Source organism: Chiloscyllium punctatum, chromosome 46, assembly GCF_047496795.1.
Source record: "Chiloscyllium punctatum isolate Juve2018m chromosome 46, sChiPun1.3, whole genome shotgun sequence".
Taxonomy (NCBI): Eukaryota; Metazoa; Chordata; class Chondrichthyes; order Orectolobiformes; family Hemiscylliidae; genus Chiloscyllium; species Chiloscyllium punctatum.
The window spans coordinates 60,086,368-60,100,368 of record NC_092784.1 but is presented as its reverse complement, the minus strand read 5'-3'; positions in this window follow the sequence as shown (position 1 = coordinate 60,100,368).

The following is a 14,001-nucleotide window of genomic DNA, read 5'->3' as shown; positions in this document are numbered from 1 at the left end:
GGCTGAGAAAAATCTTCTATGTGCAGTCAAACTCCACACATTTACCATTCTCCAACCAATACTTTGTGTTCTAATATTTTAAGTTGCAGCTCATCTTGCCTCTTGACCTTTGAAGGGTAATTGTTTGAAGTTCCTTTCACATCTTTAGGTGTCACATTCTATGAGTCTCTCTCTCTCTCTAGATAGCCACTTAATGTACTTCTGCAGTCTCTTTTTTTGGCTGTGTCAGTCCTCTTTTAGAAAAGGATGTTTTGGAATTACAAGTTTAAAATATCCATTGTACTTTGGGTTTCTAACCTGTGGTCAAGATGCATTGCAACAAAAAATGGGAGTTACAGCTTACCAAAGATTAGTATACTCCTGGAGTATGGATTCCGTGTGGATTCTTGTGGGCTTGGAGATATAAATAAATTGAAGTGATCTAAGGATATGCTGCATAATTTTGTATGAATCAGTCCAAGAAATAATATCACAACCATGTCCTTGACCATAGTTTTGAAATGGGAATCACTGCAGCAAAGAAGGAAGCAATATAGACAGATCATGTCCGATAAAACATGAAATAGATTGGTGGGAATTGATAGAAACAAGTACCTGGTGCATTCTGGTAATGACAAAAACATGAGATCGCCATCATTAAACATAACAAAGATCATTTGTTTCCAAGACACTGAATGAACAATATTTCTTCCCCAGGATAATTCCACAATGGAAAAAACTTGTCAAAAGAAACAGTCACTGCTCCATCACTTAAAATCTTCAAAGCCCATCTTTGCATTATTTCCATCCAAACATGTTCACTAGCTGGTCTACCAGCTCCGCAGGTGATATATAATTTACAATAATTGTCCATATAAACATTAGTGAAATTAGTTGCGTTAAAGAGATATTAATTTGTGATGTTGATACACCAATAGATTGAACAGCAGATCAAACCTGCAACTTTTCTGTAACTTTAAGATTCAGATGGTTCTTTTTAGAGTTGACATTGAGACACACATAAAACATGCAGAGTATGTGTTTTTTAAAAAAATTCATTCATGGGATATGGGCATTACTGGCCAGCACAGCATTTATCACCTATCCCTAATTGCCCAGAGGACAGTCAAGTATCAACAACATTGCTGTGCGTCTGGAGCCACATGTAGGCTAGACCAGGTACATTTGGTAGTTTCCTTCCCTAAAGGGCATTAGTAAATCAGATGGGTTTTTCCCCCAAAACTGACAATAGTTTCATGGTCATCATTAGACTTCTAATTCCAGGTATGTATTGAATTCAAATTCCACCTCCGACCATGACAGGATTTCAACCCAGTCCCCAGAACATTATCAAGGTCTCTGGATTAATAGTCCAAAACAATACCACTAGGCCATCACTCCCCCAATTATAATTGGATGAAGTGATGGCCTAGTGATAATATTGCTAGACTAGGAGTACAGATAATGTGTGTCACATTATGTTTTATAAATTTTAATCAAGCTATTCTCTTGGGCAAGTAGGACTTGAACCCAAGCCTTCTGGCCCAGATGTAGGACACTACCACTGTGCCACAAGACTCTTCCTTACTCAATGTATACTGTGCATACATAGAAGTTAATGTTAAACTATCCAATATATGTAGTTACAGAGGAGATTAAGGTGAACTGATAGTGAATTGCACATGGTATATTCTGTAATTAACACTCAGTTATTCAGTCTGTGCAGTATTTCACAGCTATATTGGAGCTGACATTGCACAGGAATATTGTGTAAATAAACAAATTATATACTTTGTCAGATAAGTATAACTGGACTGATCCTGAAACTAACATCTGAATTTATGACAAAGACGTTAGTAAATGCAGCTCTTGCATTACATCTTTGATGAAGATTTGTATCTCAACAATAAACTGATAGCAGTCTCACTGTTAATAGTGTGAATGAAGTACTGATAAGTCAGAGCTTTCAGAGTCATGCATTGGCATGACAACAACTTAATAAAACAATTCCTTTTTCATCGCTTAGATCTGATTCAGTTCAGTAAACAAGCAAGGGGCATGATCTGTACAGTAAATTAATTCTTTGCATCTGTACAGACTTTAAGTATCAACAAACTCCAGACAAAATAAATCTTTTATTGTCTGCTAAAGTAAATGATATGATGGAGCAGCAGACATATAGTTCAATGCTTTTCCACCGATTTATAGTTTAATATACTGTGGATTCTTTTAAGACTCCGTATCAAGAAGATATGGCTCCTTCATATGGGGGTGCTGAAAGGGTAATTTCTTTTCCTACCTCTGTTAAATTTCTACATTCAATTGCTTTGATATCAAGTGCAATTAGGAAGCTACATCTGTCGCCACTTTTCGAACAAAGGGTGAGGCAGAAAATTGAACAGACATAGTTCATATACTGACATATAAAATATGACATAGATTCCGGGGAAAATAACAGAAATAATACAAATGACAATATTTTGAATGATATGGGGAAGAAATGGGGAATAAACACAAACCAGGCACAGGCATACAGATCTTTAAAAGAAGGCTGAGGGTGCAAAAAGATAATAAAAATACAAATAAGATTCTGAGTTTGATATGAAGAAGGCAAGGATTAATATTGCAAATGTAGAAAACTTTAGTTTAACTAAAACAGCAGCAATTTGTATAGATTTTGACACACTGTGAAAGAAAAGATGTTGAAATGATTTGTAATTTGAAGGATAAGAGATTCAATACGCTAGATATATATGCACTAGGCATAGATGATTAAGGAAGAAGCTAAAGGAATCATTCAATGTTATGAAAAGATTTGTAACATTAGTGAAGTTATTTCTTTTAAGCAATGAATGAACAAATCAGGTGCACATCTTTATTACTCTTTGACAATATTAAATCACAAAAGTAAAAATTAGAAAATTTTTCTTGCATTTATTAGAATGTGGAACATAATATCATAGGAGCTAATGAAGCCGAGTCACAGTATTTAAAAAGAAAAAGAAATTATAAAATTTCTTTCATAATCTTAAGATGCCCCCAAACATTTTGTAACTAATGGTATACTTTTGAAATTGAGTCACTTTGTAATCTGGAAAAAAGGGGGGCAATTTTCCACAACATGTTCTAAAATAAACTATATTGGAAAAATATTTAAAGGTAAAGAGAAGGGAAATGGGATTACAGTAGATATATGTAGAGTTCATACTAGCATATCCCCTTTGAACTGAATATACTCCTGATGTACTAACATTTATTTCATTGTGAACTGCTGGTAGGAAAGTTAAATAGTAGAAGGATGCTCAAGAGATTGAGGATCAAAAAGGGAGATTTACACATGGAAGCAGAGAGCACAGGTGAGATAGTAAATTACTTCTTTGCATCTGTCTTTACCAGGGAAGGAGATATTACACAGGCTATGGAGAATTAGGAGGTAATTCAGACACTACCAAGTTTAAAATTGAAAAGCAAGAGGTAATAGATAGGCTGTCTGTACTTAAAGTCGCTAAGATATTAGCACTGGATGAGATGCAACCCAGGATACAGAGAGATGTGGGAATGGAAATTGTGAAGGCACTGACCATAATTTTACAGTCTTCTTCAAAGTTAGGGATGGTGCCAGAGAACAGGAGAATTGCAAATTTTACACTCTTGTCAGAAAAGCATGTAAAGGTAAGCTTGCAACTATAAACCCAATATTTAACCTCAAGTTTAACCTCAATGAGTGGGAAAAATTTCTAGAAACACTCACTCAGGAAAGAAATAATAATCAGAGACAAAAAAAGCTCAACAGGCCTGGCAGCATCTGTGGAGAGAAATCGGGTTAACATTTTGGGACGTTGATTCTGACTTCTTTTCACAGATGCTGCCAGATCTGCTGAGTTGCTCATTCAGAGAACGGATGGTGATATGTTGGGCTGAGTGGCATTTTTTTGGTAATGTAATTTCTGTGATTCTGTGACATCAATAATGGTTAAGCTGGGATCAGTTTATCATCTAACCACTTGGCTTCAGTTGGTATGTGGCCAGGAGGCAGCTAAAGACTCATCAGTATGGCAGAAAAATCAAATTACTCCTTATTTAACATGCAAGAGTTTTCTTCATTGGAGCAATTCAGAATTTGAACTTATATTGTACCTGAAGCTGCATCTATTTTGTCAACAGCAAGTTGCCCGCAAATATCCTTTCAATCTCATTCAAATTCACTTGAACATTAAGTGGGCATAAATGGGTAAGTAGTGGTTAATTGAATAAATGAAGCAAATTGAATGCAGTCCAAGTCAAAGAATGGTCTCATGGACAAAGGGTGAAAATTTAAATTATGATTGGTTTTCCTCCTTTAAGCCCAGGACAACGAGATGTTGTTTGATTTACTCCTTTCCCTTTTTACTGCTGTCCTTTACTGAGGTAGTTCAAAGGGTGACATGATGGGCTGAGTGGGTTTTTATTTCAGCACTGTAACAATTCTGTGACTCTATGATATCAATTTTGATTAGGCTAGGATCAGGTTATCATCTAAGTTCTTGGCTTCAGTTGGTACGTGGCCCCCAGATGTTGGTTTCAGATTCCAATTCTGCAATAAACTGACAGCAAAAAGACCTTTAAGATGAGATGAATGGTTGGGTTTATTAACAAAACATTCAAACACAGAGGAATTGCTTCACTACACTAGTCTTACACACTATGAACACTATAAAGTAAGGAAGACAGGACAGGAGAGGAGGTGGGTTATAAACTACAAATTTTGGTGAATTCAGAGATATTAAGAATTAATTCACATGAGTGATAACTTCTTGGAGATCAGTGTCCTACAGCAATCTCCTCAGTGAGCTGAACCCATTAGGTTTCCTTTTTGCAGGCCTATTTTCAGTCAGCAACTTGGAGTCAAAGACAGAAGTCTAAGGCAGGCTACCAATTCAGTCTGGAGTCCTGCTGTCCCTCTGATATGAAACAGCAACTAACTTTGAATCTCAAATTGTATACATGGACTGCAGTGGTTGAAGAATGCAGCTCATCACCACCTTCTCAAGGACAACTAGGGACAGGCAATAAATGTTGGCCAGCCTATGATGCCCAAATTCCACAGATGTATGAAAAGATTTAAGCAGTTCAGCTAGCTCTAATTTCAGTCATGTATCAAAGACACAGACTTCAGATGCTGACAGGCCTTCTCAGTGACCTAACTGGAAGGTTATTACCCTAACAAGGTGGATTTACCTCCTCCATTAGAATTCTAATTCTGACGTGGAAGTAACTGCAAAGGCATAAGTGCTGATTTCATAAAAGATGGCTCTTTTATCCAGAGCTGGCTGGGCATCAAGTCTCTTATTTCAGATTTTGCTAGAATGACTATACAATGTAGGGGTTCAGAAGCTTCTGGAAATATGATTACTCTCATCCATTTTATGACTCCAGCAATATTGTCCATTTTTGTTTTAAGAAAGCAGAATTTAGAAGTGAAGAGAATACAGTTTTCTGTCAGATTTCAGATATCCTTCAGATATTTGTATGTTCAAGTCCTTTTCCAGGGAATGAAGAGCATGGTGGCTCAGTGGTTAGCACTGCTACTTCACAGCACCAGGCATCTGGGTTGATTCTGCCCTCAGTTGACTATCTGTGTGGAGTTTGCATGTTCTCCCCATGTCTGTGTGCTTTTCCTCACACAGTCCAAAGATGTGCAAGTTAGGTGGAGTGGCCATGCTAAATTACCCATGGTGTCCAGGGATGAGCTATCCAGGCGGATTAGCTATGGGATATCTGGGGTAACAGGGATAGGGTGGGTGTGGGCAGTATACTCTTTGGAGGGTCAGCATTGATTAGATGGGCTGAATGATCTGCTTCCACATTGTAGGGGTTCTATAATTCTCCTCATGCATCAAAGCTTTTTCCATGGCCAAAGGCATCTAATATATTTTTCATTCACTTGTGTGATTGAAGAGACATGAAATTCTGGAATCCATCATCAAGGACTTTATAGGAAACATGTAGAAAGCAGTGGCAGAATCAGACAGAGTCAGCATAGATTTATGAAGGGCAAATCATGCTTGACAAATCTGTTGGAATTCTATGAAGATGTAACTATTGGAGTTGACAAGGGGGAAACAGTAGATGTGGTATATTTGGACATTCAGAAAGCATTTGACAAAGTCCTGCATAAGAGGTTATTGTGCAAAATTAATGTGTATGGGACACGGGGAAGTGTGTTGAGATGGATAGAAATCTGGTTGGCAGAGAGGAAACAAAGAGTAGCAATTAATGAGTCCTTTTCAAATTGGCAGGCAGTAACTAGTGGGGTATCACAGGGACTGGTGCTAGGAGCCCAGCTATTTACAACATCTATTAAGAATTTGAAAAATGTAACATCTTAAAGTTTACAGATGATACCAAGTTGAGTGGGCGGGTGAACTGTAATGAGGATGCAGAGGTCCTTCAGCATGATCTGGACAGGTTGGGTGAGTGGGCAAATCAATGACAGATGCAGTATAATTTGGATAAATGCGAGGTTATTCACTTTGGAAGCAAAAACAAGAAGGTAGATTACTACCTGAATAGCTAAAAATTGGGAGAGGGAGTGTGCAGCGGGACCTTGGTGCCCTTGTGCACTAGTCGCTGAAAGTATGTATTCAGGTGCAGCAAGCGGTAAAGAAGGCAAATAGTATGTTGGCCTTCATTTGCGAGAGGTTTCGAGTACAGGAACAGGGATGTGTTGTTGTGGTTATACAGGGCCTTGGTGAGGCCACAACTAGAATATTGTCTGCAGTTTGGTCTCCTTTTCCAAGGAAGGATGCTCTTGCTCTCAAGGGAGTGCAGCGAAGGTTTACCAGAAGGTTTACCACCAAGATGGTGGGACTGATGTATGAAGAGTGATTGACTCAGTTAGGATCGTTTTTGCTGGAGTTCAGACAGGTGAGGGGAGATCTCATAGAGATTTATAAAATTCTAAGAAGACTGGACAGGGTAGATGCAAGGAGGATGTTCCGATGGTGGGTGCATCCAAAACCAGGGGTCACAGTCTCAGGATTTGGGTTGGACCATTTAGGAAGGAGATGAAGACATTTTTTCACCCAAAGAGTGATGGGGCTGTGGAATTCATTGCCACAGGAAGTAGTTGATGCCAAAATATTGAATGTATTCAAGGGGCGGCTAGACACAGCACTTGGGGCAAATGGGACCAAAGGTTACGGGGAGAAAGCAGGATTACGCTATTGAATTGGATGATCAGCCATGACTGCGATGAATGGCGGAGTGGGCTCAAAGGGTTGAATGGCTTCCTCCTGCTCCTATCTGCTTTGTTTCTATGTATTAATTTGGAATATCACCCAGTTATTTTGTTTCTAAAAGACCACAAGTAACTTCTTACCGCAATGCTTCTTTGAGAGGAGAATTTAAAAGGAAATTTGATTGTAATTTTCAAAACCACGAGGGTTCTGGACAGAAGAGGCAAGGAGAAACTGTTCCCACTCACAAAAGGATCAGGAGACAGCACAGATATAAAGTAATTTGCAAAAGAAAGAAATGCACCATGAAAAGAAATCTTTTTGACACATGTGTGTTTGGGTCTGGAACACATGAAGTATGATGGAAGACAGTTCAGTCGGAACATTCAAGAGGTCATGAGATGGAGATGATTATTTAAATAGAAATAGTATGTAGGATTATGGGAAGGTGCAGGAAAATATAACTAAGTCATGTCACTCACTCAGAAAGTTGTGCAGACACAATGGGCCGAATGACCCGCTTTTGCACCATAACAATTCTCCGATTCTGTCTCTCACCCCTATTTGTTATCTGTTTGTTTACAGTCAATTGTTTCAAAGTTTAATGGATTAATTTCAACTCTGCTACACAGATAGGATATGGCAAAAGGAAGAACTGATCAACTTTATGCAAAGATGTGGATTCAGATCCAGACTTTGTAACATTTTGAAGAGATTTTTCACTTTGGGAAAAGGGGGAACTGACTTTTTCAAAGGATGTTGTGGATTAATTTATTCAGTTTTGTTAACTTTCAGAATATTATGGATTAACTCAGTTTCTGCAATGAATCTCATCACAGTTATCAGTGCATGTGTAGAGTTTACAAAGCACGTTGTAGGGTGTTTTTAGATTAGATTACTTAGATTAGATTACTTACAGTGTGGAAACCAGTGTGTTGATTGGCCTGAGGTCTCCTCCGTGGTTTGAAAGTACTTAATAAAATGTTTCTTTTTTTTCTGCTATGTTATTACAGAAACGTAACTAAGCAAGGAAGAGTTGCTTAATTGTAATAATATTGACTTAACATGAATGTTCGAGATATATACTCCACTGAATTCCCTCTAATTGTTCATACATGTTTAGAATGACTTAGAGGAAGAATTTACAAGAATGATTCTAATAGACAAATGCGTTTCAAAAGCAGCATTTAGTCTCGAACTGAACTCAGTATCTTACAGGTTATAGCAATTCAACTTTTAAATCTTAAATGAACAGGCAAAATAAAACATAAAGTAAAATACAGTAGATAAACAAAAACTGAAACAAAAAGAAAATACAGGAAATATTCAGCAAATCAAGCAACATCCAAACAGAGAGAAACTGAAGAATGACTTGAGATTTGTAGCTCAGGTTGATGTTCTGGATGTAGGTTTGCTCACTGAGCTGGAAGGTTCGTTTTCAGATATTTTGTCACCATTCTAGGTAACATCATCAATGAGCCTCCGCATGAAGCACTGGTAGTATGGCCTGCTTTCTATTTATGTGTTTAGGTTTCCTTGGGTTGGTGATGTCAATTCCTGTGGTGATTTCATTTCCTGTTCTTTTTTCTCAGGGGGTGCTAAATGGTATCCAAGTCAATGTGTTTGTTGATAGAGTTCCGGTTGGACTGCCATACTTCTAGGAATTCTCATGCATGTCTCTGTTTGGCTTGTCCTAGGATAGATGTGTTGTCCCAGTCGAAGTGGTGTCATGCCTCATCTGTATGTAAGGATACTAGTGAGAGTGGGTCATGTCATTTTGTGGCTAGTTGATGTTCATCCTGGTGGCTACTTTTCTGCCAGTGTGTCCAATGCAATGTTTGTTACAGCTCTTGCAAGGTATTTTGTAAAAGACATTAGTTTTGCTTGTTGTCTGTATAGAGTTTTAAAGTTCATTAGCTGCTGTTTTAGTGTGTTGGTGAGTTTGTGGGCTACCATGATGCCAAGATGTCTGAGTAGTCTGGCAGTCATTTTGAGATGTCTTTGATGTGTATTTTTGTCTGCTTGTTTGGGTTTGTTGGTCAGAAATCAGCAGACTGTGTTAATTTGGTACTTGTTCTTTTTGAATACACTGCATAGGTGATTTTCCTCTGCTCTGTGTGGTTCCCCTGTGCTGTAGTGTGTGTGTGGTGGCTCATTGAAATAATGTTCTAATGCAGCTTTCTTTGTGGGTGTTGGGATGATTGCTTCTTTGGTTCAGTGTTTGGTCCATATGTGTTGTTTTCCTGTTGACGCTGGTTTGAAGTTCCCCATTGGGCTGTTCGCTCTACTGCGATAACCAGGAATGTTGTTGCTTTCCTCCTCTTTAGTGAATTTATTGCCAGTAAGGTTATTATTGATAGTTTTAAGGTTTCTTCTAATTTGTTTCACGTTGTGATAACAAAGGTGTCATCCACGTAGCAGACCCAAAGTTTGGGTTGGATGGTTGGCAGAGCTATTTGTTTGAGTCTCTGCATTACTGCCTCTGCCAAGAATCCTAATATCGGAGATCCCATGGATGATCCGTTGGTTTGTCTGTAGGTCTTGTTATTGAAGGTGAAGTGGGTGGTAAGGCATAGGTCCACTAGCTTGATAATATTGTCCTTGCTGATGAGGTTGGTGGTGTTTGGTATATGTGTCTTTGGTTCTTCTAATAGTGTAGTCAGTGTTTCCTTGGCTAGGTTGATGTTGATGGATATGAACAGGGCTGTTACATCAAAGGACACCATTATTTCATCCTCTTCTATTTTGGTGTCTTTGATTGTCTTCAGGAATTCTTGGGTGGAGTGGATGGAGTGGTGTGAGCCTTCTACTAATTGTTTTAGTCTTTGATCTAGCTCCTTGGCCAATGTGCAAGTTGGTGTTCCAGATAGTGAGACTATGGGTTCTGAGGGGGGCTCCTGGTTTGTGAATTTTGCGTAATCTGTAGAAGCGTGGTGTATTGGATCCATCTGGTTTCATTTTTTGGAAGTCGGTCTTATTTATTTCTTTAGATGTCTAAAGTTTTTTGAGTAGGGCTGCGATTCAGATGTCTAGTGGTGGACTTGGGTCTATTGCCACTTGTTGGTAAGTGTTGGTATCTGCAAGTAGTGTGTTTGCTTTCTCAATGTAATCTCTTTGATTTAAAATGACTATCAAGTGTCCTTTGTCTGCAGGTAGGATAACAATTTCTTTTTAGACTTTCTAGTGCTTTCCTCTCTTGTGTATTGAGTTTGTTTCCTTCCTTTTTCCTGCTTAATGTTGGTGTGACTGTCTGATGGTTTGCTGGGTTTCTTCTGTGAGTTGGTTGTCTTTCAGTGTTGTTTCTAATGCTGCTAGGAAATCTTTCTTGTCTGCATCCAGGAAGTTGTAATTTAGTCCTCTTACTAAGACTGCCTTTTCAGTGTCTGTTAAGTATCGGTCAGATAAGTTTTTTTATCCATGCTTCTGTGTTGTCTGTGTTGTTATTTTGAGTGAGTTTGTCTAGCTTTTTCTGCGGGTCTAGTTCTTTTCATTTTTTGCGTTTGTTGCTGTCTAATGTCTATGGCTTGTTGTACTATGTCTGTCCATTCATGATCTGTTGCATTAGTGAGTGAAGAGTTTTTGGTGCAAAATTTCCCCGTTGTATTTACAGAATCTGTTGTGGGCATCATTAACCATTTCTCAAGGACTCTGCGGCCGTTTTGCTCTGCTATTCTTTTGGCTAGTGCGGTGTTAAGGGGAGGTTAACTAATGATGTTACCTGGTATGGTGACGAAACGTCTGAAAATGAAGCTTCCAGCTCAGCGAGCAAACCTACATGCTGAATCTCAACCTCAGCTATAAATCTTCTCAGAACTCGCTAACACCTATGGGTGCAATATGCTAAAACTGGCCCGAAAATGGGAAACCAATGCCATCTGACAGAGTGCCATCTGCGAACAGCTGTACTTCCTGCACAAATGCCTAAGGAAACAGGTACTATCTCAATGTCTTAAATACAAGCCTCCCCTTAACACTGCACTAGCCAAAGGAATAGTAGAGTCAAGATTAGAGCAGTGCAGGAAAAGCACAGCAGGTCAGGCAGCATTCAAGGAGCAGGAAAATCGACATTTCAGGCAAAAGCCCTTCATCAGGAATGTAGTACACACTTTTACCTAAAAGAATAGCAGAGCATAACGGCCACAGAATATTTAGAGAAATGCCTAAAATCTTTACTCATTAATGCAACAGACCACAAATGGACAAACAACCTGTCCTGCTGTGCTTTTCCAGTGCCATACTTATCGACTCTGAATTCCAGCATCTGCAAACCTCACTTTGTCCTCCTTGCTTCTATTTGGCTCCTTTCAACAAAATTCTAAGATTTACAATCTGATAGCTGCTTTGTATAGCCTCATTCAATAAAAGGACAGGAAGATTAATGTTAACACTGATAGATTACAACAATTATTGTTAGTTTTTTTTTGTAACCAATTACTTGTTTGTACTGGGGAAATGAAAAGTCTTTACATTTTTGAAATTAGTGAGAGTATTAAGCAATCTGTTGACTGGTAGAATGGTTCGATCCACAGAAAAGCTCCCTTTACTGTGTCCTAATAACATAGCCCAGAAGGAAGCCTACTGCATCAATGTAATCACTCCATCTTTGACACTAGTCATTCCATTGGTGTTTCTGTGTTTTTTGAACACTGCATTTGATTTAGTTTTATTCTATGACTGTTGGAAATTTGGATGAGACAGTCAAATGAATTTCTTGTAGGATCCTTATAACCATAAATGGCAAAGGTTTTTGTCTGTTCAGTCTAAGTTGGATATCAACCCTGAACAGAGAGGTAAAGGCCAGTGTTTAACACAGTTAGTCTCACACTTAATGGTAAGGTTCTATGGAGTGTTGCTGAACAAAGAGACCTTGGAGTGCAGGTACATAGCTCCTTGAAAGTGGAGTCACAGGTAGATAGGATAGTGAAGAAGGCATTTGGTATGCTTTCGTTTATTGGTCAGAGAATGGAGTTGGAAGGTCGTGTTGCGGCTATACAGGACATTGGTTAGGCCACTGTTGGAATATTGTGTGCAATTCTGGTCTCCTTCCTATTGGAAAGATGTGAAACTTGAAAGGGTTCAGAAAAGATTTACAAAGACGTTGCCAGGGTTGGAGGATTTGAGCTATAGGGAGAGGCTGAACAAGCTGGGGCTGTTTTCCCTGGAGCGTCGGAGGCTGAGGGGTGACCTTATTGAGGTTTACAAAATTATGAGGCACATGGATAGGGTAAATAGACAAAGTCTTTTCCCTGGGGTCGGGGAGTCCAGAACTAGAGGACATAGGTGAGAGGGGAAAGATATAAAAGAGACTTACGGGGCAATTTTTTCACACAGAGGGTGGTACGTGTATGGAATGTGCTGCCAGAGGAAGTGGTGGAGGCTGGTACATTTGCAACATTTAAGAGACATTTTGATGGGTATATGAATAGGAAGGGTTTTGAGGGATAATGGGCTGGGTGCTGGCAGGTGGGACTAGATTGGGTTGGGATATCTAGTCAGCGTGGACGGGTTGGACCAAAGGGTCTGTTTCCATGCTGTACATCTCTATGACTTGGAGATCACAGTTATTTTGACATTCTTTGTTTTGGCAACTTTTCATGCAATTTTAGTTTCCCTTAAGGTTTGAGCATTTGGTCCACACCTCAGCAATGCCAATATTTCAGAAAACTGTCAGAACATGTTTCAGTTATACTCTTCAATTCTGAAACCTCACTGTGACCCGGCATCTGATAGATGAGTACCAAACCTATTGTTATGGACCAGGCCAGACCCCTCAAAACATTTCAAGGAAGTAGCCCAGACTCTAACTTTACGACTTGTTTTAAGCAGGTGTAAAGTTGCTATTCCAGGACAGATGTCGCTGGTCAAACCACTTTGTTTCAAACAAAACAGAATTTATTTACAACATTACTTCAGCAAGGTATTTGATAAGGATCCCCATGGTAGACTCATTCAGAAGGTCAGGAGGAATGGGATACAGGGGAACCTAGCTGTCTGGATACAGAATTGGCTGGCCAACAGAAGACAGCGAGTGGTAGTAGAAGGAAAATATTTTGCCTGGAAGTCAGTGGTGAGTGGTGTTCCACAGCGCTCTGTCCTTGGGCCTCCACTGTTTGTAATTTTTATTAATGACTTAGATGAGGGAATTGAAGGATGGGTCAGCAAGTTTCCAGATGATATAAAGGTTGGAGGTGTTGTTGACAGTATAGAGGGCTGTTGTAGGTTGCAGCGGGACATTGGCAGGATACAGAGATGGGCTGAGAGGTGGCAGATGGAGTTCAACCTGGATAAATGCGAGGTAATGCATTTTAGAAGGTCATATTTGAAGGCTGAGTACAGGATTAAGGATAGGATTCTTGGCAGTGTGGTGGAATAGAAGGATCTTGGTGTGCAGGTACATAGATCCCTTAAAATGGCCACCCAAGTGGAAAGCATATGGTGTTTTGGCTTTCATTAACAGGGGGATTGAGTCTAAGAGTCGTGAGATCCTGTTGCAGTTCTATAAAACTTTGGTTAGACCACACTTGGAATACTGCGTCCAGTTCTGGTCGCCCTATTACAGGAAAGATGTGGATGCTTTGGAGAGGGTTCAGAGGAGGTTTACCAGGATGCTGCCTGGACAGGAGGGCTTATCTTATGAAGAGAGGTTGACTAGCTTGGACTTTTTTCGTTGGAGAAAAGGAGGAGGAGAGGGGACCTAATTGAGATATACAAGATAATGAGAGGCATAGATAGAGTCGATAGCCAGAGACTATTTCCCAGGGCAGAAATGGCTAACACGAGGGGTCATAGTTTTAAGCTGGTTGGA